This window comes from Rhea pennata, chromosome 16 (assembly GCF_028389875.1).
Source record: "Rhea pennata isolate bPtePen1 chromosome 16, bPtePen1.pri, whole genome shotgun sequence".
NCBI lineage: Eukaryota > Metazoa > Chordata > Aves > Rheiformes > Rheidae > Rhea > Rhea pennata.
Genome location: NC_084678.1, coordinates 1,235,355 through 1,259,528, shown reverse-complemented (window position 1 = coordinate 1,259,528; position 24,174 = coordinate 1,235,355). Strand labels below are relative to the sequence as shown.

The 24,174-nt window shown below is 51.3% G+C and overlaps 1 protein-coding gene across 2 annotated transcripts in view; it reads left to right on the top strand.

Moving 5' to 3' along the window:
* Positions 1-6,356: 6,356 nt before the first annotated feature.
* The window catches only part of CHD6 (chromodomain helicase DNA binding protein 6), a 101,735-nt gene continuing 83,917 nt past the window's right edge, over positions 6,357-24,174 (top strand). For both annotated transcript variants that reach the window (XM_062589606.1, XM_062589607.1), the window contains exon 1: positions 6,357-6,424. The gene's annotated coding sequence lies outside the window, so the exon portion shown is untranslated. The remainder of the gene's footprint in view (positions 6,425-24,174) is intronic.

The window sequence follows — 24,174 nt, the reverse complement described above, 5'->3', positions numbered from 1 at the left end:
TGCCTGATCCGGCTGTTGCTTGCAGGGCACATTATCTGACCCACCACCGCACCTTGTAGGAAGAGGGTTATCTGCCAGCTTGGCAAGGAGCCCTGCACGGAGCTGGCAGGTTTCTGGGACAGCTCCAGCCCTTTCCAGTTTGCTGTCTCACCAGAAGCACTGCTTTTGGGCCCTGCTGCTTACCCGCCTTGTAGCATCCCAGAGGCTGTGCCAAAACCACCATTCTGCGTAGGATCTGGTAGGTGGACCTGTGTGTCCCTCCCTCCTCGATGCCCAAGGGAGCCAGGACCTTGGGGTGCAGGGAGTCAGTCATTCTGTATCCAGATCCAGGGCTCCTTGATAACTCAGTGGGCTAGTCAGAAAAGATGCATTTCCAAGACATGATGGGGGCTTTAAAGAGGCTTCTGTTGCAGTGGGCTATGAGTAAGAGAGCACAAATTCAACCCAAAAGCAGCCACCCTTCCATGTCACAGCGCCCACAGAGGTTGCTCAGGCACAGCCTGTTATCAGCAGGGCTACAGTCTCGCACCAAGCACTCCCAAGCAAAATTCTCCTAAATCACCTTTGTAAGCATCACTGATTCTTCTACCGCCACTGTAGCTTTACAGCCCTAGTCTCTCCCCAGCTGCCTCTGTCTCAAGTCCCCAGCCATTGAAGAGCTGAGTAGCCATGGCTCCAGCTGATGGACCTTCACACACGGAGGACTCACCAGTATGAGCTGCAAATATGCATCTGCTCTGGGGATGTAACAGTATCAGCAATGAGGGCTGGTAAAGATTCTTTCCAGTGCAGACATGGTCTGTTTGCAGAGCTTTGGTCAAGCCATGTCAGCTAGAGGATCCCAGGCAGTTCTCTCTGCCTCTTGCACTGGGCTGTTGTCCCACAGACTTCACCCAGCATCTCTGGTTCCAGTGTCTCTGGCCACTTTTCAGACCCAGGCTGCCTGTCTCAGATCTCTGGAAGTGAGGCTAACTTCAGACCATGTTTTCCAGAGCGCCAGCCTTCGGATAATCTACCTTACCCCCCTTTAGGGCACAAAATGGTTGATGCAGACAGACATGGGTTTAGCCAAAGTATTTCTAGTATTTCAGTTCCCTTTGACCTCCATTGTGAAATCCCTGTTGGGTGAAGAGTGACTTGGTGACAAGAGCTGAGCTTCATCTCCAGCCTGAACCCAGTGCAGTGTGACCAAGTCCTCTGTGTGTGAGAGGACAGACATTAGAAAGGAGACAAGGGATCATTCAATCCTCTTGTGCTGGGATAAGTACCCACTATATCCCAGTAAGATTGTTCTGTGAGTAGAAGCTCTAGGACCTCAATAAAGCCCTGAGCTTGTAAAGACCTCAGATAACTGTTTGAGTCACACTAACCTCCTCAAAAGCAGAAAAGCAAATGTCCCACTCTAAGAAATGCAAATGTACAGGTAACTGCAACAAGCAAAGAAGAGCTGTTACCATCAGTAGCTGTAGACTAATTTGCTGGAGTGGACAAAGCCCTAGTCCCTGTGCTGTATAAAAATGACCACTAGCAGCAGTTAATTATTCTCTTAATGATCTCTTCAGACCGCTTGAGAAATCTGTGAAATGGCTGCCCATTTCATCTTCCTGGGCCTGGTGTCATTGGGTGGCACATCAAATAGAGGGAAAACTACATTCACCTTGTTTATCTCTGCCTGCAAGCTGGATAGAAACCCCAGCACCCTGGGCTTCTCAACACATGGCCATGCCCAACTCTGAGATACAGCTTCCTTCAGGGACTGCCAGTCCAGCCCCAGATGAGACACGTTTCTTACACACAGCACTTTCCGTGAGAAGACAAGCTTAAACTTGAAACACTTGGGATTCCCATCTCTTTGGCCTCAAGAGATTCTTCCACTATTGAACTTGTCCCCATGGGAGCCAGCGCCTGCCCCTCAGCATGACTGGCAGCACAAGCCTGCGGGGTACTGTCACGGGCACACATGCCAAGCTGCCCGAATGCGCTGCAGCACTGAGATGTGTTTGAGTGGGCATCTTTAGAAATCTGTACTGACACTGTATATAAAACAGGTTTTCAAAATCTCCAGGACTCCTGTAAGAGGAAGCAGTGCATTCACTCCTAGCCTGCAAGCACTGCTCTGTGCTGCGTTGGCCCTCAGCCGCTGCTCTTGCAGCTCCAGCCTAAAGCAAGAGCTGCCCTCTCCATAGCTGCTGGCCCCAGATGTGGCTGCCCTGCCTCTGCCCCTGGGCCTTCTTCTGGGCTAGTGGGAGCTGGCATTCATGGTTTGGTAGACTGCCATCTTCTACTGCAAAATCTGCATCCTAAAAAAATCAGAGCAACATTTTCAAGAGTGATGTGACATTGGAGGTATCCATCCCTTGTGACAAGCTCAGACCTCTCTCTTCTTCCTGCACATAAGTACAACTCTGATGGGCATGCTGCACACAGCCAGGGATGTAGGCCACCCATATCTCCTGGGTGCCTGCGCAGGGCTTCCCGCCACTGAGGAGGGGGCAGCTATTAGAGCAAAGTCACTATCCCAGCTACACAGGGTGCCACAATTCAGGTCACAACTGCCAGATGTTGTGACACAGCTCAACATCCTGTGACAAACTCACTGAAGACCTTGGGAGTCCCCACAACCTCTCTGTCAGCAGGCGCATGTCTTGGATATGACCAGGCCCCAAATGATGCTTTTTCTGTAGCCCAGGTGGAAGGGCTGGCTGTGATCACAAGGAGTAGGAAGATCTCCAGTGAGCAGCAAGGTATTAGGGTGCCTTTCTGAGCCCAGAAGATTTGGCCAGGAATCTGTCACAATACCTCTTTACAGAGGCCAAAACTTTTTTTTGACCCCAAGGATCTTGCAGAATGAAGATAGCTGGCTGCCAGGCTGCACTCTCGGCAATGTTTGGCCCAACTTTGTTCAGCTGAGTATCCTGCACTTGGGAAAAAGCCCTTGTGGCCCTCGCAGGGGGTTGTATCCTGGATTCTCAAGGCTTTGGGAACAGCCAAGCTTGGGACTTATTTACATTAGCCTCTCTGGAAAGCAGGATTTCCTATACCAGCATCAGAGGGCTGGGGCCACCCAAAGGCAGAGCTCTTGCTGATCTTGTGTAGGGATCAGGCAGGAATGATCTTGATCTAGGTACATGGGTGTGTGTTGCACTACATGGGACAGATCTCTAAATCCACATTGTCTAGAATGAAGCAATCACATTCACTCTGTGAATAATAAAACATACAAGGCCCTGGTTAAGACTGGACTGGTAAATGAGTTTCCATCACAAAACCACATATTCTGTTTTCACTGTGTCCTGTTGTGGGCCTCCCACACCAAGAAGAATGTGAAGAAACTGGAGAGGCATCAGTGAAGGCTAAGCAAGATGGGCACAGGACCCTTGAACAGAGATGGAGGGAGCTAGACTTGTTTCTTCTGGCAAAGTTGAGTCAAAGGGCTGATCTAGTAGCACCTTGCAAGTACTTGAAGAGCAGTTGCAAAGATGCTGGAATAAAACTGTTCTTGGCAGTGCCAGATGATAACTTAAGGGGTGATAACCACAAATGGAGTCTTGAGAACTTCAGATTGGACATCATGAAAATCTCCTTCCTCAGATGGATAGTGCAGCCCTGGCTCTGGCCACCAGAGAGCTGAGAAAATCTATGGCCTTGGAGGCTATCAAGGCTTTGTTAGGCAAAGCATGTCTGATTTGATCTTGTGTTGGTCACCGATGTGGTGCTGGGAAGGGACCTCTGGAATTTTCTAACCCTACCTCTTGTGGTTGCTTCCTACTACCACTTCTGTGATTTTCATAACAAAGCTGTTATAATTTGTTCTGAAATTAAATTTGGCAGGTGAATTCTGAACCTGGAGTTTTTTTTTTCTGTCTTTTACAGTTTCCTAACACTCAGTCTGCTTATTTTGCATCTATACCAATGAGTTCGTTAGCCACCTTTAGGTGTTTTTCTTGAGACCATTTGACCAAGGAGTGGTTAATCTGCTTTGGTTTTCTGATCAATGGATGGTGTTGGCCAAAGGCTGACCAGTGTAGGAAAAAAAAAAAAGGAAAAGATCAAGTACAAGAACGTGTGCTGGCAGGAGAAGAGGTGTAGGGAGGACAGGGGAAAAGGAAAGGCATTGAAGAAAAATACTTCACAAATGTTGATCCAGCAGATCTTCTATAGACAAAGAAAGAATCTGAACCCAAGGGACAGGAAAGATGAAATGTAAATGTGAGATCTCAGCAGTGTCCACTGGTGACTTCCATGGGCAAGGAGCCAGGCTGCATGAGGAAAAAGCCTCATGCATGAGGGGTTTAAGGTGGTGATGCGGATTAGAGCAAGTCAGAAAGTATACAGGAGAATGCTGTGGAAAAGCAAGTCCTGGCTTGCTAGGAAGAAGATAGGGATATTACGATCTGTGCAGGGGAACCCAGTAGAGGTGTGGAGCAGGGTGGCTGCAACACTGTGATAGACTTGCTTCCCTTAGTTGTGTTTTTGATCTACATATGTGCAGTAAGACAGGCATCTCCAGAGCACACCAGCCTTACCGAGCCACTGGCCAGTGGCACTGCCCAGTACCCCAACCTAGGAAATGGGAGACTCTGGCAGAGTTTCCTTCCAGTGCTGGAGCTAGCTTACTCAGAGCTTGCATGAGTAGCCCTGTACTTCTCTTCAAGCAAATAAGATATGCTGAACCTCATAGCTCATCAGGTGCTGCTTGTCTCAGGCAGCTGAATGTTGAATGCTGCATGTCACCAAAAGCAGGGCCCTGCTGATCTGATTCCTGGGTAGTGCCAAGTGGGGAGCTGGGCTGCTGTCTTCTGGGCAAAGCCCCTGAATGTTGTTTAAGCAGAAGCAGGCTTCTCAGAAGAGGTTAAGCCTTAATGTAATGACTTCCAAGTAAAAGAAAACCTGCCTCATTCCTTGGCAGTCTCTTCTTGGGGTCTTCTTCTTGCCCTCTTTGCTAACCAGTCCTGGATCGTGGTGTTTGCACCGTTAGGTTAAAGAGCTCTTTGTGTCAAAGAGTTCTTCCTGGTGCAGGGAACTTACTCAGCCCACCAAGATTCTCTGCTACACTAGACACATCGATCTTCTCAAGCAGCTCCCTGGGAAGCAGCTTTCCCATCTCGCTGGCCATTCTGGTAATGCCTTTAAACCGCCTTTCCATTTTCCCAGCCCCTGCCTAAGCAGGGGCTACAAGACTGCCTCCGTGGCTTGCCCATGCCATCTGTGGGGCTACCTGCCCTCTCTGTCTGAAACTCCTAAGTATGGAGGTGGATCTCTTCAGGACTAGCACTGTAGCAGCATGCATAAAACAAGCAACTGAGGCATAAAACCAGGACCATCCCTGGCGACTTCTGTGGGCCTCTTCCAGCTCCATGTTAACGCCCATTCTAATGTCACCTCAGTTCAGCCCTGGAGATGCCGTCCAGAGACCAGCTTCCACTGGGGGCCACCAGGATGCAGGGGCAATGGTTCCCTAGATCCAGTTTTGTCTCTTCCTGCCTAGACCGTGCTGCCTAAACCTCATGTTTGCACGTGCAAAGCCACCCGCGTGCGCTGTGTCTGCTGGGCGCCCAGGCGAGGAGGGCGAGCAGGCACGATGGGCGACCCACTGCCAGGGGTCCAGAAAGGGAAGAGCAGAGGCGACGGCAGGTAGTGGAGCCGCGAGGCTCTGCGGCGCGGGAGCAAAGCGGGAGGCCGGCTGGAAAGCAGGAGCACCAGCTTTCCAAGCAGAGGGAAGGGAGAAGCTGCTGGATTTGGGAGGCAGCAGCGGCGGGACTGAACGAGGGGCTCCACGGCAGGGCGGCAGCATGGAAGCAAGCCCGGGGCGAGTGCCAGGAGCCGGCCCCGCAATCCCGGCCGCCCCTGGGGGAGGCCAAGCCAGGCCAGGCCAGGCCGGCGGCCCTCGCTCCTCGGCGGCCCTCTGCGGGCAGCGGCGCGGCGGGGCCCGCACGTCCCCGCGCAGACACAGCGCTTCCCCGCAGGACGTTTCACATCCGGGAAATGAGCGGCGAGCGCAGACGTGGAGGGCGCGCGCAGGGGCGGCTCTCCGGCGGCGGCCCGGCTCCCCGGGGGGCGGCGGTGAGGGGGCCGGCGGGCGCGGTGGGCCGGGCCGGGCCGGGCCGAGCCGGGCCGGGCCGGGCCGGGCGGCGGCGGGGGGAGGGCGGGGGGCGGCGGCGCAGCCAATCGCCGCCGCGCTCACGGCGATGCAAATGGAAGCACAATGGAGCGAGGAATAAGCGCGCTGCAGCCAAGCTTGGCGCGGGCTCCGCTTGACTGACGGGCCGGCCCGCCAATGGCAGGCGGGCGGAGGCCGCAGGCAGCCAGTGGGCGCGGGCTGGGGGCGGGGCGGGGCGAGGTTAGGGTGTCCTTGCAGGGTGTCTGGGCTAAACTTCACCAAATAATAGCTGTTTGTATTTTGGCTGCCGAGGAGCCATTTTAGGTAAGTTCTGCTCTGAACTTTTGCGTTCGCCCGCCCGGCGCGGCCGGAGGGGGCGGCGGCGGCGGGGCGGCGGCGGGCGGGCGGCGGCGGCGGCGCCGCGCCGGGGCGGCGCTATGAATGAAGTACGCGGCGGGCGGGCGGCCGCGGGGCCGCGGAGCGGGGCCGGCCGCGGCCGCGGGGGGCCGGCCGCGGGGCCCTGTCATGGCTCCGTCCTTGGGAGGCGCCGCGGGCAGCGGGGCAGCGGCGGCGCCCCCAGAACTTCCTCCTGGCGCCCCTCGCCGCGGCCCCGCTCCGGCGGCGGCGCCCGGCGGCGGCGGCGGCGCGGTGGGGCCGGGCGGCGCGGCTGGCCCGCAGCCCTACCTGCCGCCTCGCCCTGCCGGCGGCCGCCCGGCGTGCCGCGAGGCCGGGGCCTAGGCGGCGCCGGGCGGGGAGCTCGCAGCCCGGCGCCCGCGGCGGAGCTGCGTGACCGCAGCGGCGGGCGGGAGCCGGCAGCGGCGGCCCGGAGCCCGCCGCGCTGGGTACAACTTTCTGCCGGCATTGCAGCGAGAATGCTGAAGTAAATTAATAATTAAGTCTGAAAACTTTGAGGTTTGGGGAAGCCGGGCGCTTCGCAGGGCAGTGGTGCGGCTGCACGGCGTTGCCGCTGCCCGACCTGCGGCAAGCAAGGGCATCCGAATCGACGAGACGGGGAAGGTTTGGGTTAAAGGGTCTCTTTTTTTTTTTTTTTTTCCTTCCCCCCTTTTTTTCTGCTCTGAGCCGCAGCGTGCTCCTTCCTGTCATCAGCTGATCCATCCTGCTGCTCTCGCTGAATGCAAAGCAGGCTGAGATCTGTTGTGACATTGCAGCCATGTCACAACAGAGCAGCATCACGGTCATGTTCGAGTTGCGTCTCGCTCGCGCTGCGGTTATCTCGCAGTAGTCGCGCAGCCCGGCCTTACAGCTGTAGCGCCTGACGCCCGTGGTGTGGGATTCGCTGCGCTCTTACCAATAACCTTTTTCAGGCAACTGAAGTGGATTTTGATGTTGATCAATAAGGTTTCTAGTGTGAATGTTTTGAGGAGTCGCAGAGAAATGTGCACAAGATACAGCACGGTGAAGAGAAATCCTCCGCTGATATTATTGTGGTGAATGCACCCTTCGTAGAGCAGCTCATGTCTTCTCTGTTTATTGATTGACCTTCCTGACAACTACGCTAAACTCTCAGTAAAGTCGGGAAGTGAGAAGGCCAAATAGGCTACCTCTGTGCACTGAGAGCTGGCTTTGCTGGGTCAGCTGCAGGCCTTTGATGCAGTAGAGCTTTTCAGGAACTTTGCTATGAAAAGCACTTGGTTTATTGTTGTAGGGAGTTGAGATAATTTTAGCCACAACTCAAACTTAATGTCCAACATCCCCCCCCCCCCAATTCAGGAAATGCAGCAAATGCTTTTGGGGTTAGGGAATGAAGGGGGGGTGCAGGGTCCCAGATTGTAGGCTGTGGTTGTGCAAGCTTTCCTGTCAATCAGTGCAGAGGTCTCCCGCACCCCTCTGCAGTCGTTGGCCCCCTTGGCAGAGGGATCTTTACAGATAGGCTGTTGTTAGATGTAGTTGTTTTTTTATGACCCTTTACCTTACGGGGGTTGGGATATTTGGCAGGTGGTGCTGCCTCTCTCTTATAGCTGTCGTGGGGTCAGCTTGATTAGAATATTGTTGGAGGAGAGGGAAGGTTGAGCTATGCAAATGCTTTCCCCCCTGTGCTGGGTTAACGTTGCCTGTGGGGTCTGTTCAGGTGATGGCATGGGAATAGGTACTTTCTTCTCTTTCCTCCCTTTTTGTTTCCTTCATTCATGTGAGGGTTTTGCTGGGCTGCTTTGCAGAGAAATTGTTGGTTTTGGTCCAGCTGTTGCAATATGAAGCAATAAGAACATGTTTTTTTGCGTATATTTACTCCAGTAGTTTCTTCCTGGAGCAAGTAGGTTGTTTCACTGGAGGCTTTTGACCTCCAGCTGGGCTGGTTTTGTTCAGGACTACCATTGCTTTCCTTTCCCACTTAGTGTCAAATTGATTCATTTTCCAGTATGAAGCTTAATGCTGTTGTCCATTTGCTTTTGGGAAGCCAGTTCAGTCTTCTGTCCCTGAATTGGTGCAGTTGCTTAAACTTGCAGGTCCTTCTGGAGCTTTGGACATGCTGTTGAGTTTCTATCTCTGCAAAAATGGGAAGTGTGCAGCAGTGATGCGTGGTGAGGCTTGGTGAATGATGCCCCTCTAGCATTTCAAGCTGTAAAGCGTGACACCTAGTAGAATTGCATTCTATCAAAATGTCTGTGCCTATCTTCCAGCAAAATTATGAAAGGATGTGTTATTCCTCAAATAAAGAGGACTTGGAGAGCAAGACTGAATTCCTTTTGCTTTGTTTTCACTTCAGGAAAGTTTGAAGAGTGCATCTGGGAACCGTGGCTGTTTATTTCTGCATATTGGCACATTCCTCTAAATAGAAACATTGGTGGCTCTTGCTGAGAAACAGGTTGCAGCCCCTTCCTATGGGCTAGTAAAGATGCGTTAAAAATTAACCTATGCAAACCTGTGGAACTAACACATTGTTCCTTGCACTGGTTTACCACACTTGCCATGTGTGAATAATCTCAATCCCTCATGGAAGGTGCCGTGAGGCTTTCTTATAATCTGTGTGCTGCTGTCTGCTTGGTAGCATATGCCTTGTTTAGTGGCTTAAGTTTACCTCTCCTCTGCTTGTCCTGTATGTTAACATTAGGGCATAAGTACTCTGTCTGTGCTACTGGTCTTTGGGAATAGCTGGCCCAGGATATGTCAGTGTTAGCCCCAATGGTTGCTGCTAATATTATTATTTTGGGCCCAGGATATGTCAGTGTTAGCCCCAATGGTTGCTGCTAATATTATTATTTTGGGCATCTGCTGATTTCTAGTGGCTTAGTGGACTCTCAGCTATGGGAACGTCTCATTTTCCTGACTACTTCTTACTGTATCTCTTTAACAGGTAGCAAATCTCTGCCTTTTGCCCCCTCTATAAGCGTAATCTCTCAATAATTTCTCAGATTTAATCTTCCTTGAGAGATTTTTAATATTTTCTCCTTAATAGCTTCTCTGAGGACATAAAGTTTTACAGGTGGTTAATGTAAAGCGTTTTACTTTAACGGGTTGTGTTATTTCAAGAAGGGCTTGCACAAGCTAGTGAACTCTTTCTTTTTTTAGAGAGATTACGAGGCTGAGAGCTTGGCCACTAGAGCAGGCCTTTGTGTTTTTTGCGTGAAGCTGTGTTCTGGCCTGGCGCAGAGTTTGGAGAGATAAGAGCTAGTATCTAGCACATCAGCTTGCAGGAGGAGCTTGCTCTTGTGAAGGAGGTGGGGGGATTGATCAGCCTTGCACTGTGAGTAAACCCCTAGTGCAGGAATGTGGACTTGGTCTGTTGGGACTGGGAAAACCAGCATGCATAGGGAGATGGTCTCTGAAGTTGTCTTAAAGAGACACTGGCAAGTGCGGTGGTTGGAAGCCTAACTGAGCTTCATGGGAGCCGAGGAGGTTGTCCTCATTCCTTATGTAGGTAGCAGTGAAGGCATTTTGCCACTCTCATCCCTGTTGCCTGCTAGGGACGATGGATTCAACTTACGGTTTGGTGACCTCCTCTCAGCCTGTGAAACTAGAGGCAGAGCTGTCGCTATGAAGCAAACAAATTGTGTAAAAGGAGGGTAGGTGGTCAGGGTGAGTGATCTCTATGTGGTGGAGTAGCAAGGTTTGCCGTGCACGCAGCGTTGGTGATGGGGCCTAGGATTTGAGCAGTGGTTTTACAGCACCCTAAAAAGAAGTTATGCTTCACCTTTGAAACACTGGCACTGTATGTAGAGCCTGCTGTCCTTTGCCAGCATTGTGGTGGGACCAAATTCAGGGCACCAGTGTAGCCTTATGCTGCAAACTCTGTGCTGGCTAGTGCCTGCCCCGGAGAGCCTCCAGTGATCTTCAGGCTCGAGTCAGCAAGAGAAATAACAGAGCTGTGGAAAGCTGACCGAACTGTCAGCAAAATGGGGAAAAAACATGCTGTGTATGTGAGCTCATGACATGAGGAGGTTCTGATTTTTGCTTTCTAACATTTCAGGCTGGTGCAATATGTTTTCTGTGTGATAGGACAATGCCTTCAACCTTTCCTTATATGGGAAAATTTGGTATGCGGCCTAGCAATCTGCCAATATGTGGCTATTAATTTTTAGCATTGTTACGGTGGTTGAGTCCAGTCAGCCTAAGAAGTAGGAAATACCTGGGATGCTATGGTTGGGCTTTGGTGTTGAAGGCAGGTCCCTGGTAGTTATCTGGGCAAAGATTATGTGCTCTGGCGCATGCAGCTCCTGGGAGGTGAATTAAAAACTGGGAGCGTTTGGCGTTTGGACTCCTGTTGAGTTTGGGTCAAGCGCTCAGAGGGGAGCTGCAGGCCTTGGTCATGTGGGTGTTGAGGAGGTTGGTGAAGTATTTAGCCTGTTCTTTGTGGAAGGACCTTTCCTCCTATGGAGGAAGTGCTGCCTCGAGCTTAAGGGCTGCATACTATTTCCATACTGCAAGCTATTGCCTCTAGGGAATTCCCAGCTTGTAGTGAGTATAAACCCTGCTCTAGCAGGAACAAAACAGTCTTTCAGTCCACAAAAGAAAGTGGAAAATACGGAAAATGTCTCCAATCCCATTTTTTTAATGTGGGCACTTGAAATGTGCTTGCGGAGCTTCGCTGGGTACAGATGAAGAAGCGCAGGTGTTACTGCATGGCGAGATGTTAGCTTGTTCGTGAGGTGCACGCATTATGTTTTTTAGCCCTATTTTTCTTGTGAAGGATGGTGCTCAATAGCAATCTGACAATGATGTTATGAACCCTAAAAGATGCAGCATGTTCCTCATCACACAGCAGTGCTTGGGATTCCTCTTTTCTGCAGTCCTGCCTTCGCTGTGTTTTGTGCAGTCCTGTTGTTGCACTAGCGTATGTTTTCTTCCGCTTTTTTCTGTTGTGTTTTACCTGGTGAGATTAACTTTAGATCCCTTCAGTGTAGCTTTCTGATGCTTGTCTGGCCCTCTTTTTGTCGTCTGGCTCAAGGCTGCTCTTGGCAAGGCTGGATTGACAAATTGCTCGCTTTTGGGGTAACAGTGCCTTTGGCCAAAAGCAGATGAAAGTTAAGCTTGTCAGCAGAAGATGAGAATTTGCAGAATATTTGTGTGCATCTTGAATGTTCTCATAGAAGTGTGGGATTGCGGTTTTCGTGGTAGTGTAAAAGGAGGCAATGTCTGTGGTCAGGTTACTGGCAACCCAGGTCATCGAACTGCATCAAGGAAGGCTGTGTCCCTGCAGATGTGCATGCTGTTGCGATGGAGGGACAGGTAAAAAGTGGAAGGGCAAGATTGTTTCAGCATCTTATGAGGTCCTCAAGCATGTGTTTAAATTACACCCTGGGAGCTCTGGCTGAGGAACTTGCCATGTGGGAGTGGTGAGAGCCTGCTGTGGGAGACCCTAGGGCAGAAGCATCTGAGACTGCCTGGTGGGGGAAGCTCAGCTCAGCTCAGCTGTGATATGTGATGTTGGTGTGGCTGGCTTGCTGGAAGTGTCTGGGGGTGATAGGAACTACTGCACATACTGCCCTGAGGATTATAAAAACTCTTCCAGGATATGAGAATCCCTCAGGAGGTACCTCATTTTTGCTCTCCTTTGAAGGAGGAAATGGTAATCGAAGGACTTAACCTGCAAGGTCTTCTACCTTAACAGTCACTCCTTAGAATTTGGATCCCTCTGTGTTTTACTGGAAATAGATGGTTATTACATAGATTAGCTGAGCTTCTTTCAAAAAAAATTCTTTTATTAAATCTCTCTTCAGAAGTCATGAAGGTAATTAGATAACTAAGTTATTTGCTTGCTTTTATGTGCTTTTTTTTCTTCTTTTGCAGTTCAACATATGCTCGGTGGTTATCTTTAAAGGTGAATTCCAGTGTTAGCAATATGCTAGTGCACTATGTGCAGGAGCAAGGGTGGTGCAAAGTTATGGATGACTTTCACTGTCTTGACTTAAGAGTAGGGAAAGTATTAGTTCTCTAGGAAATACTAACACCTTGCTATATATATATATGTTCATCGAGACAAAATTAAAGTTAGTCCTAGATACAGGAATAAACATTAGTGCTTTGCTGTAGACGTGCTGTGAAAGCTGCTGTTTATGCATGAACCATTGCCTTGACTTCTCGAGATCTTGTGCACAAAGCACCTCTAACCCTAAATGTTTCATCAAACGTTTCATCTGCTTCAGTTAAAACTTCAGACGTTTTTAGGATAAAATGGAGCAAAAGTGTTACGTGTCTGCTAATTCAAGATCTGAGAAGAGAGCGCCGTTCTGTCGTGATGACTCGTGTGTATGTGCATGCTGCATCCTTGCTGTAGCCTTGCTTGCCTAGCGCAGGGAGGAAGACAGTGTGGTGTGAGAATGCACAGCATATTACTCTTCTTTGTGTGCTTCTCTGCTTGGTGCTTTAGAGCAAGCAAGGTCCAATTTCTCGGTGATCTCTCTCACTCCCTGTAGGGTGCCCCTCACCCGAGTGTCCGAGTTCTTCCCGGCATGCACTTTTGTGCATAAATAAAGGCAGATTTCGCTCTTCCACCGCAGACAGCGGAGACTGTGCGCTGTTTGTTCTCTGCGCGGTGGTGGTGTGGGGAGGCTGACTGGAGCGCGCCTTGCATTTGCTGTGAAGGTGCTGAGGTTTGTGGTTACCCTGATTTCTTTAGAGAAGTGGTTGCAGATTTGTGGGCCAGTCGCTGTGACTGTTCCGCCTCCCTGCCCCTGAGGGTGAGAATTTCTCTGTGAGAATAACATAGCTGTTCTGGACCTGAGCCAGTCCCAAATTGTTTTCGGAGGATGAGGACCAGACTCTTGAATCTGGAAGCCAGAAAAAAAGGAGTGGGTCATCATGGGGGCAGGCTCTTTGGAGCCTTTGTGGCTGTCATTTTAGTGAGTGGTCTCTTCAGGAGCTCTGTAGCCAGGTGTGACTTCCTGCAGGCTTATCATGTGTATTTGAAATAGTACAGCTGTGTCCACATCAGACAGGGCCTAATATACTGCATGTGGAGATGTGGATGCTGCTCTCTGGTTTCTAGGTGGGCTCTTTGGTGGCTGCTCTGCTGAGCAGAAGGTGATGCTAGAGAGGAGTTCTAGGCAGTGCTTCTAAAATCTTTCTTGGGCTCCACTTTACCTACTGCTCTGTTTGCCCCTCCCCTGAGCTGGGAGAAGGAGCTGTCTAACATGGAGCAGATGTGGATTTCTGGACCTTTTGTGTACCAGTTACCTCAGAGGCTTCCTGTAGCTCAGAACTAGAGGAGGATGTGACGAACCTGATGAGAAGTTGTGTTCTAGGAAGGTATCAGAAGAGGAGAAGTGGTTCATCCAGGTAAACTCTTGAGAGATGTGGAAACCATGTTGACATGAACTTCCTGACAGATTCGTGCAGTAAGACTGGGCTAGGACATGGGACTGTGGGGCCTGTGCTCTACCGTTGTGTCCAGAGGGCTGCCTTCCTGGCCCTTGTGGTGGTGTGTGTCAAAGGAGACTGATGTCTGTAGGCCTGCCAGGCAAGTTGGGACAAGAGTCACTTGGCAGTTTGGTGCAGTTGAACCTCTGTGCCTGCCAGCTGGCTAGCTGACCTGCTGAAGACAGTGCTGGCTGGCCAGGAGGCTCCAGGACGCAGTGGATGCCTTCTGTGCCTGTGCTCTGAATACAAGCAGCTCGGCTCTGGGAGAGGCCCGTAACAGCTGTGCCTGCGCCCTCTTTAAAGGGGCTCCGTGCATCTCTGCAGTCCTGTCTCTGCTTAGAAAAGGGATTCAGCAAAAATGGTGCTTTGCAGTCAGAGTTACTGATTGCAGCCCGAGTGTGCGTTGGCAGGAGGGGTGTGCTCGAGATCTGTGCAAACACAGACCTGCAGCCCGGTGAGGCTCATGTTCTCTCTGCCCTTGGTGACACCTGTGAGCACGTCTGAATTTACCTGAGCTTTGTACAAGTGTGAGTGACAGGAACTTGGCAAACTGTTCTGGGAGGGTGTGCAAGGAACCCCACTGTCTTTTCTGGGCAGGGTTTGACAGGAATTAAATGTTCAAAGTTATGTTGCAGTCAGCTGGTCTCTGACTGAAGGGCATTATGACAGGGCTGGAACAAGAAGGGGCTGCTTTTCAGTATCTGCTTTCTGTAGCATTTTATTTGCAGCGTGTCTGGGCAGGACTTTGCATGTTCACCGTTAAAGAGGGTACCCAAGAGTATTAAAGGATTGCCTGTAGCTGAGGAGACCTTGTGCTGCTGAAATCCAAGCTGTTATGTATGAGGAATTGATGAATTTCTTTTTGGCATGTCTCTTTGCTCCCATACTGGAGTGATTCTTGGGATGGTGTAAAAGTATGTAAATGCAAGAAAGCATTGAGGTTGGACTAGGCTTATAGCAAACTGGCAGTAGAAGATAATTTAAAGCAGGCTATTAACACCTGCAAACAAGGGACTGGCAGGGGGCAATGACTGGAAAGATGGTCTGATTAAAGGCAGTCCACCTTGGAGGTTTTAAGTGATGAGCTTTAGCTGGAGAAGACTGACAGGGACACCATAAGGAAGAGCTTTCAGAGGGACTGGACACTGCACTGGGGTCTCTGTGACCTTTTGGAGGTGTAGCCAGTGTTGTTGGGCCTTCCCAGAGTGGAAGGTCTTCTCTGGGATGTCAGATGTGCTCTTAGTGTGTCCACAGCCAGATTTGAAGGTGCATTGCAAATGCTTGTTCATCCTCTTGGCAACCTTGCTGGAAAGGCGTTTTTTATCCCCATTCTGTGGTTGGAAAATAGAGGCACAAGGGGCTTTGATTGCCTTTGAGAAGCTGTCTGCAGTGTGACAAAATTCTGCTTTCTGACAGCTTGAGTTTACTGTGCAGGATATCAACAATAACAAGAGGGGAAGATCTGGGCTTTCAGAAATGCCATCTGATTTTTTGGCTGTGTGCCTTGGGATAGTTTGAGTTTGGCACTCTTAGGTGTTTAGCTCTCAAACAGTAGCCTTAAAGATATTTTGAATGGGGCAGCTATCAAGGTCTATCAGTTGAGCAGGCTTTTATGCTCCTTGAGCAGTAATAAAGGTGCTGTGGGCTAAATTGTGTGCCTGGTGGCATCTGTGCAGGCCCAGTGACCTTGAGGCTGGACTTGAGCAGCTAACTGAAGCCCGAAGAATGCTTGTGAGTGGAAAACAAAAAGAAACAGGAAAATGTGCAGGATGTACAGGGTGCTTGTTTTTCCTGAGACCTATATATCCCTCTTGCTAGCTAGAGAACAGCTGGGTAGTTTGCTGTGTTGTAAGAGGTCTCTAAAGAGGCCAGCTATAATTCCTCTACTCCCACAAGCCTAGTACTTCAGAAGAGACTTTTCTTATGCTACTACAAACTCTGGATTATCGTGCCCACTGGTCCAGGAGGTGTTAGGAGCTGAGCCCAGGAGCTCATCACTGTATAGGGGTAACAGCAGAGCCTGTCCTTTGATGTCAACTGTGGAGGCTGTCCAGAGTTATCTGACACATCTTGCTATAGGATACTGGACCAGGCACTTCAAGAAAGAGGATCTGCTTCCAGCGCCCAGAGTTTCCCCTGAGGGCGGCTACTTTGCCTGTTCCCATCTAGACTGCAACTAGGGTTGCATTTGTCACTGTTCCTCACGTGTTCTGACCCCAAGCTTTGCACAGTCCCCTTGGCAGCCTTAGCACATACTCCTTGTGCTACCTCGAGGCTCCCTGTCTTGTGGGGCAGTAGGTGGGGTGTAGAATCACAGACTATAGGGGAGGAATTGCACACCTGGCATCTCTTTGGTTGCCAGCCAAGCTGGTCCTCAAGCTGTGTTGAACTGCTGTTAAGAATGTGCTTCTAGCACCCTGCAGCCAAGGAAGGCCCCTGCAAGCCCTGCCTCCTGCACTCATGGAGAGATGAGAAGGAATCTAGAAGTACTGTGCCAGGGAGCCTCTGGAAGTTGCACTTCCCCATGAGCTGTACTGGCCTGTGCACCTCAAGGGCCTTCTGCAGCGCAGAGAGATAGCTACAGAGTTTTCTCTTATTTTTAAGCAGGAAATTAAGCATTGAGTGACCCAAGTGCAGGGTTATGTGAATATACATTCTGTGCTCCAGTCCTTCTGGAAGGTTGTAGGTGCTAAGAGTTTGGAGAACATCTGGGAGATATCTGTAGTTGGCCTGTTCCTGTGCACTGACCATGGGGCCCATCTCTGCTGTGGTTGTAGTGTGGTTTGCTGAGGTTGTGGCCTGGACTTGGCTCCTTTATGCATCTTGGGTATACGACGAGTATGGAAGATTCCTCAGCTCTAAAGCCACAGTGCTGAGAGAGAGTGATGGGAGGAATGAATAGGCTTTGTGGCCGTTGGCCCAGTCTGTGTCTGTCCTGGACACCAAATCCATGTCATTCCTTGTTGGTTAGCTGATGAGCACCCGTGGGCTTGTGGAGAAATGGAAGGCAAACTTGGCAGTGATGATGGAGAAAAGGCTTATCAAGATTTTGCTGCCAGGGCTGTTAAGGGTTACTTCAGCCTGTGGAGCTTAGCCACATCAGAGCATGTTTATGTTTAATGGGGAGCAGAGGCCTGGAAAATACTACATCAGTGCAATGGGCTTTGCTAATGCGGTGGCAGAAGCCCGAATTTATGACGCTCCTGACGCCAGCACACATGATCGCTTGGCTTGTGGCATGTCTCTATGGAAAGAGTTGGTGTGGAGCCATTGGCTGTGTGTGGGAGCATCACATATGTTCACACATGCAGCACTGGTGATCTGGGTAACGCAGCTGCTTCTGACTTTTAAGGGGCTTCAGATACAATGGGTGGATGCCCACCTTGTGTGTAAATTCATGTATCTGAGAAATCCTGGCCCTTACCACCCCTGAGGATAGTTTGCAGGTCTGCATGAGTCCGGCCTGCTGTGTGCCAGCTACAAGGCCATGGAAGCTCGTCTTACCTCCCTTCTCTCTTCCTTCTCTGTGTAGGTCCTGAGCTGTAGAGATTTGGTTTTATTTTTTCCTCTAGTTTTTGCATTGCTGATGTTGAGGATTAAAATCCACTGCCTGGGGCTCATGAGCAGTTCTCTGGAGTGAGACTACTTGTTCACTCATCGAAAGACAACAAAACTGGGCTTGGTGGAGGGGAAACCTGTCTCCCGCCTGGCAGATCCAGTGATGGTGAGGGAGGGGAATACAGTGAGCACTGGGTACGTCCCTGTTCTGCGGATTGCCACCTCTCTGTCCCGAGTGCTCCGTGGGACAAGTGAGTCCTCTCACTTTGAGCCGTTCCTACAGCTGCTGAGAGAACTACACTTCACAGTGAGCTTGTACCTGATTTCCCTCCCTCTCTAGCAACAACCTGGGCTGCCATGGGTTTATGCGCAAGCTGTCTGGCCAGATGGGATGGCTTTGGGTTTTGCTACGTGTTGTTGCTGAATGAAGCTGAAGGTGTTTCTAACATTGCTGTGGCTTTCCCTCTTCTTGTACTGTTACTCCCTGTTTGCTGCTGTGCTCACCGTGGAGTCCAAGAAAGCATGCGGTTCTTAGCGCTGTGGTACTGTGTAGCTTTGAAATAACAGTTGAAGATCATTATGGTTACGATCTTGGGTTAGGAGCTGCATTTGAAAACTCTACAAAAAAAGCTGTTGGCATTTCTGCCACGTGAGCTTGTCGTGGGAGTCATGTAGCTCAGCTGATCAAAGCTGCGTTACCGGATGGCAGCATCCAGTCTCTGTGTGCTCTTTGGCTGTTTGGGCTGTCATCAGAACACTATCTGTATAAGGACAGTAGCAATGTCCTGAGGATTCCTCGGAGGATTTGACTTGTCTGTCTTTTGGGTCTGAGGGCCTGCTAGAAGGCTTTGGGAGCAGAAGGCTTGGTGTTGAGCAGGTCCTTAGGAGGGGGAGGGCTCTGTAGCATCATCATGAGCCATCATGTTGCTTGTCTCATGGAGCAGATGACAGGCAGGTTGTGGTTATTTTGTGCCTACCTGTTACAAGCTGTGTTGTCACCCGTGAGGAAAACAGAGTTGCACGTCCTGGGAAAGTGCTGCACGGTTCGGCCAGCAGGACCAGCATGTGCACTGGATCACTTTATCAGTAAATCTCATAGGTCTTGGCTCCCTCAGCCCCACAGAGAGTGCAGTCATTCCCTCTCTATTTTCTAAAGATTAAAAGATTTTAAAGACAGGAAAAATTCCTGGAGCACATCTATGACTTGCCTGGGGCTGGCCATCGGTGTGGCACTCCACCCAACCTGCCCTGGACATGTACGCTCACCTGAGGGACGTTTGCTCCCCGGCTTTCATTCGCTCTGCCCTTTTTTATGTGCCTCTTTTTCCCCATTGCTCGCTTTGCACTGTCATGGAAGCAGAGCCTCCGTACCCCTTCCCTCGGCGTCCTGGTAGGCTGCCTGCTCTGTTTATGTTGGTCCAGAAGGCGCTGATATGGTGTTAGGGCAGGTCTGAAGTGAACACTTGGCCTACTCAGTGAAATGAGTGCCTGAGACTCCTGCAGTTGGGATGCTGAAGAAGGTCTTGCTTTCTCTAGCTCAAGCTAGAAGGTTTTCTCTCCCCATCTCTGTGCTTGGGAAGGAAAAATGTATGCCACAGCTGCCTTGCAGCAAGCTCATGGGCTCCCCAGCCCCCTGCCTCGCTGCTGCTGATTCTCTCTTACTGAACTACTGGGTTATTTTTAACTTGGAAAAATTACAACCCAAGATTTGCATTCTCTACCCCCAGTGGAGGGCTGAAGGCAGGATGTGGGGGAGGGTGCTGCAGAAGGCTGGGAATGCGGCTCGCCTCTCCAGCAGGCCCCTTTCCAGGGGGCTTGTGCCCCCTGCAGCACTCTGCCTGCTGGGCTGTGCATGCTTGTCGAGCTCGAAGGCTGCGCGGCAGGGAGGTTGCCTCTCCGCTCCACGCGCCCGGAGTTTCAGCCTGATTCCCACAGTGAATGCATCAAGCAGCTGCAGACACATAAACAAATGGTGCTGCAGCAGGCCGGGGGGAGAGAGCGTGCTTCTGTGCTGCCAGGCTGCTTGTGTGACAGCCTGCAGGCAGGCGACTTATAATGGGGGATGGCTACCTCCATTAAACAGCTCCCGAGAGCAGCTCTCCGGTGCTCGAGTGTGTTGGCGAGGAGCAGACTGTTAGGCTGCTGTTTTGCCCAATGCAGGAGGCTTTGCTGGGCCACACAGCCCTTCCTGAATTCAGCTTGATAGTAGCTGGATGGGAGGAGCAAGGAAGAGACTCGTCGCTCTTACGCTCTCTTTCTCCTTCTCCTAGCTCTGCCTCTTCTCTGTTTTGCAGGCAGCCGTGTTGTCAGTGTTTGCTTCCCCCTGCCCCGGTTTCCCTCACTTGTAGCTGTGGCTTCCTGAGCGAGCAGGTGTCCTTCATAAATCCAGCGTCAGGGGTCGTGCTGTGTGATGTCTTTGCAGAGCCACTTCTCTATGCAGCCCGCAGGAATGTAGTTGCCTGGGTCCCTCTGGATTGCACCACAGATACTCTGGCTTCAAGCTCCAGTAGCTCTGCTGGCTGAGATGTGCCTGTGCAGCCCTGCCCGGAAACAGGCGTGCATAAGGTAGCAGGAACCACAGTATCAGGGGATTGCGGGTGTCTCTTTTTGCTGTTTGGTGACTTGGATAAGGGTGTTGGTTGAACCACATGAAAACGACTTGTGCAGGCAGTGAGTGTTGCTCCAGCCAAACTTGTGGGTCCCCTTCTGTTGCTTGCTTGTAGTGTGGTCAGGTCAGGTAGGGAGGGTGGTTGTCTCGTGCCAGGGCCTTGGGCTCTCTGGTTTGCCAACAGAGAAAAGCTACTGCAGTGAAGGGTACTTTGGAAGGCCCTCTGATGGGGAAGTACTGCTAGTCCCAGGGAGCTCTACTCCGGCTTGCCAGAGAGCCTTGCAGAGCCCTTCAGTCCTGACCTGTGGTCCTGCCGCTCCGTAGTACTCCCGGTGATTAGGGAAGGAATAGCAGGGCAGTGCAGCAGACTTCTCTTAGCAAGCAGCGGCTGACATTTGTTTCTCCCAGCCCTCTTCAGGCAGACCCAGGTGTTCCTGCTCCTTTGTGAACAAGCTGTAGTTGTCTGCTGAGGCTGGATCCCTTACCCCCAGCGCTCTGGACCCACCTTGGCCTGGCGTGCTTCTAGTCAGCATGCTAACGTCAGAGGCTTTCTATGCCTGGAGTCAGGGAACACCATTAGATACAACTTCCTGATGCTGTTACGGTATGTCTGACTGGTTGCAGCACAAGGACTTTGGGAGTCTCTGTTGGAGAGACCTCAGCTCTGTGAAGGTCTGAAAGGTTCCTCATGATGCCTGACCTTGACAGAGAAATGATGTGGTTCAGTCTGCTCCCTGCACGGCAGGGACTGGCTGCTTACTGCTTTCCCCTTTTGCTGAGGCCATAAGGTTTATTGCCAGGTGTGAGATGCTGTTTCCCAGTCCGTGAGCCAGGGGCCACTGATGTGATGACAACAGGCTGTAGGGACACAGCAGCTCCCAGGCTGTCAGGGCTGGGAACCGTGGTTCTCCTCCTGTGGAGGGCTGCCTCTGTGGCTTGTATATGGCAGCAGGGATCTCCTGGAGCAGGTGACCCTGCTAACTTCAGCATGGTGCATGCACATGAGGACAGCTTTTAAAGCTGGCATAGGTGGTGGTGTGCAAGACCAAAGAAAGACCAGGACCTTTTGCTTGTAGGATGGTCTTCTGAAGGCTCTGGATCACATCACTGCCTGAAGCACATTATTGCTGCCTTGTGTTTGAAAGGACTGAGCAGGGCCCCCATGTGTTGGTGGCCGTGAAAGTTGCCTCTGTTGAAGACTGAACTTAGTGCCTGGCTCCAGCTCCCTAGAGAGATCTGAACCTTCTCACCGGTCTATAGTTTGACCTCTGCCAGCCTTTCTCGGGGCAGCCTAGCACAGCTTCTGGTACCAGAGCAGCAAGGGTGTGCTGAGCCTCACCAGTGCCTCGGCTAGCTGCAGTCCATGAGAGCCTGGCTTGCTGCTGCAGGCCTGCTGACCAGGTGCAGGCCAGTCCTGCCTCCCTGGGAGCTCTCTTGTGACTGTGCAGCAGGTCTGGACCTGGCACCTCTGACTAATGTCCTCCTTTCCTTCAAGCTGTACCTGAATATGGAGGAGATGCAGCCTGGACTGCAGCATTTCGTGGGACATTTGGTGTGAGAGCAGGCTAGTTTGCTTGAAAACGAGGAGTTTCACGGCATGGCTCTGCAGTTTGTGTCCATTATTTATCTGCTGCATCTGTAGCTGGCACTTTGGTGCTGGCAGATGGGGTCAGCCCAGTGTGGGGGCATCTCCGGTGGGGCCAGTGCTAGGTAGTTTGGGAGGGCAAGTGATGACACGTAGAGTAAGATACACCCTTCTAAATTACTTCTTCTCTTGCCTGAAATATGCAGAGGGGCCTACAGGCTGACATGTAGGACTCCTGCTCCCCTCTAATGCTTTTGATGAACCACAGAACTCGTACATCTTCCTGACCATGTCCTGTGAAGAAAGCTGCTGGGAAAACTGCTCATCTTTAAGTGCCTGCTCTTAGCCATTGGTGAGGGCGTGCAGCTGAGGCATGGACCCCACCTCATATTTTCAGAGTGATGTAAGATGATGCTTGAGAGCCTGCAGTGCGCGAGCGTGGGTACTGAGCTGGCAGTATGCTCCCACGCTGCAATTAGCTGGACTAAAAAGTACTCACCAGAGGGGCTCCTCACTTGCATCACGGTGTGAGATAGACTTTGTGCTTTGGCTGGGCGTGCTTGTTTGGCTTGGAGAGCAGGTATCGGGGGCTCTTGCTTGGGGTGTGGGGTGTGAGTCTCCCAGGAGCTTGCTGACAAGCAGCTGCACACTGGTGGGTAGATTTTTTTTTTTATTATTATTTTTATTTTTTTAAAATCCCATCATGTGGCTCTCAAGGGTAGCTTGCATATGCAAGGTGTTGAATGTCTAGGTTTGCGTCTGTGCATGTTTGCCATGGCACTGGCCTGAAAATCAAAATTAAAACGTATGTGCACACATGTAAAGTGGCTCCTTGTGGTGACTATGGCTGTAACCCGAGGTTGCTGCCTTTTCTTTGCTGCTTTAGGTAGCTGGAGCTTAGGTTTTCTTTCAGGCCAGGAAAAGAGCGTGTCTGCAGCATGTAGGTGGGCCTGCTCACATGTGCCCCTCGTCCTCCAGGAGGCAGCTTCTGTGCGCTGCACGCTCTTTGATCCCGTCTCCTGCTATGCTTCCTGCTACCCTTGGAAAACGCCACATGGCCCTTTTGCTTGTCCGTGTCCAGAAAGACTCGACAATCTCTACAGACCTGACAGTTGGATCTTGTTTTCTTTTTCCTTTTTTTTTTCTTTTTTTTTTTTTTAAACTGTACACATTGTTTCCTGGCTGCAGCTTATTTCTACAGATAAAATCTGTTCTTTTCCCCTTTGAAGAAAGAAGCCACCTGCCTCTTGCAGACAGCCGAAAATGGTACTGTAGGGATGTGCTCTAATAAAGTAAAAAAAAAAAAAAAACTTGTCCATGCTGCTGTGCTGAATAAGGAGCTTTCTTGGGCAAATGCCATGAGTTTCTGCAGGCATTGAAGCCTCTGCTTTGTCTGGGTTTGCAGCCCTTTTGGCTGCCAGTGAAAAGCGTGCAGACAGGACCCGGGCGAGCAGGCAGGGCTCCGCTCGGGGCTGCGCGGAGGCAGCTCGAGTGCCTTGCTGCCCGCTCGGCACCTTGCGAAGCCGCAGCAGCAGCAGGCCGAGGGCTGAGCAGCCCTTGCCGCTGCTCTGCTTCCTCCCGCGGGAGGTTCGGAGCCCTCGCCGAGGCCCGGGGTGCTGCTGTAGGTAGACTCCCGGGATGCGGCAGCTAGGGGGATGGAAACGGGAAGTGAAGGCAAATCAAAAAGCAGGAGGGATTTAATAAACTACTCTCTAGAAGGGCACGCTGAATGCGAGGTGTGTGACCGTGCTGCAGTTGAATACATGATGCTGTAAAGCATGGCGGGGGGTTGCTTTATTTCACAGAGCTTGTGCTTCTCTTAACAGTAATCCCACTTTGGCGTGGTAGGCCGCTGTGGAAAGCACCCTGTCAGTGCCTGGACTGGAAGCCACTGGGTGCAGCCCAGTTCTCAGGCTGCAAAGCACCTCCGACAGCCGCGTCCCATGCGGCCACGTTCCTGCTGTGCTGCGTTTGGAGCTGCTGCCTCCCACCTTCCTCAGCTGCGCTGCAGGATGTGATTTCCCTGCAGGAAATGAAAGCTGCCGTTTGGACAAAGGCTATGAATAAAACTTTCTTTCTGCAGTGCCTCGCCGTCTCTGTGGCTGAGGGGCCATTGATGCATCTGCTCCTGGCTATGGCGTTTCGGTCACAAAACTCTTAAAGGGGCGTTGTGAAAGTCTGCAACGGCAGAATGCTGGCCTGACTTTGGAGATCGTACTAAATCTGCCGGCTGCGGGGCCTGTCCTCCCTGTGAGTTGGCTGGGTGTCTTGGGCCGTGTTCAGGAGCCTCAGGAGAGGGCTAGGATGAGGTCCATGCGTACACCAAGGTGAAAGACAAGGGTACCCCAGGCCATGCAGTTTGCTTTACTGTTCTTTGGGCCTACAGGATCTGTTCTCAGTTTTGGGGAATCAAAGCACTATCCTCACTGTACCCTGCCACCAAAATAGTTGTCCTCCTTGGACCCCTAAGCCCTGGCCCTGTTTGGCTCATCCTTACTTGTGCACATA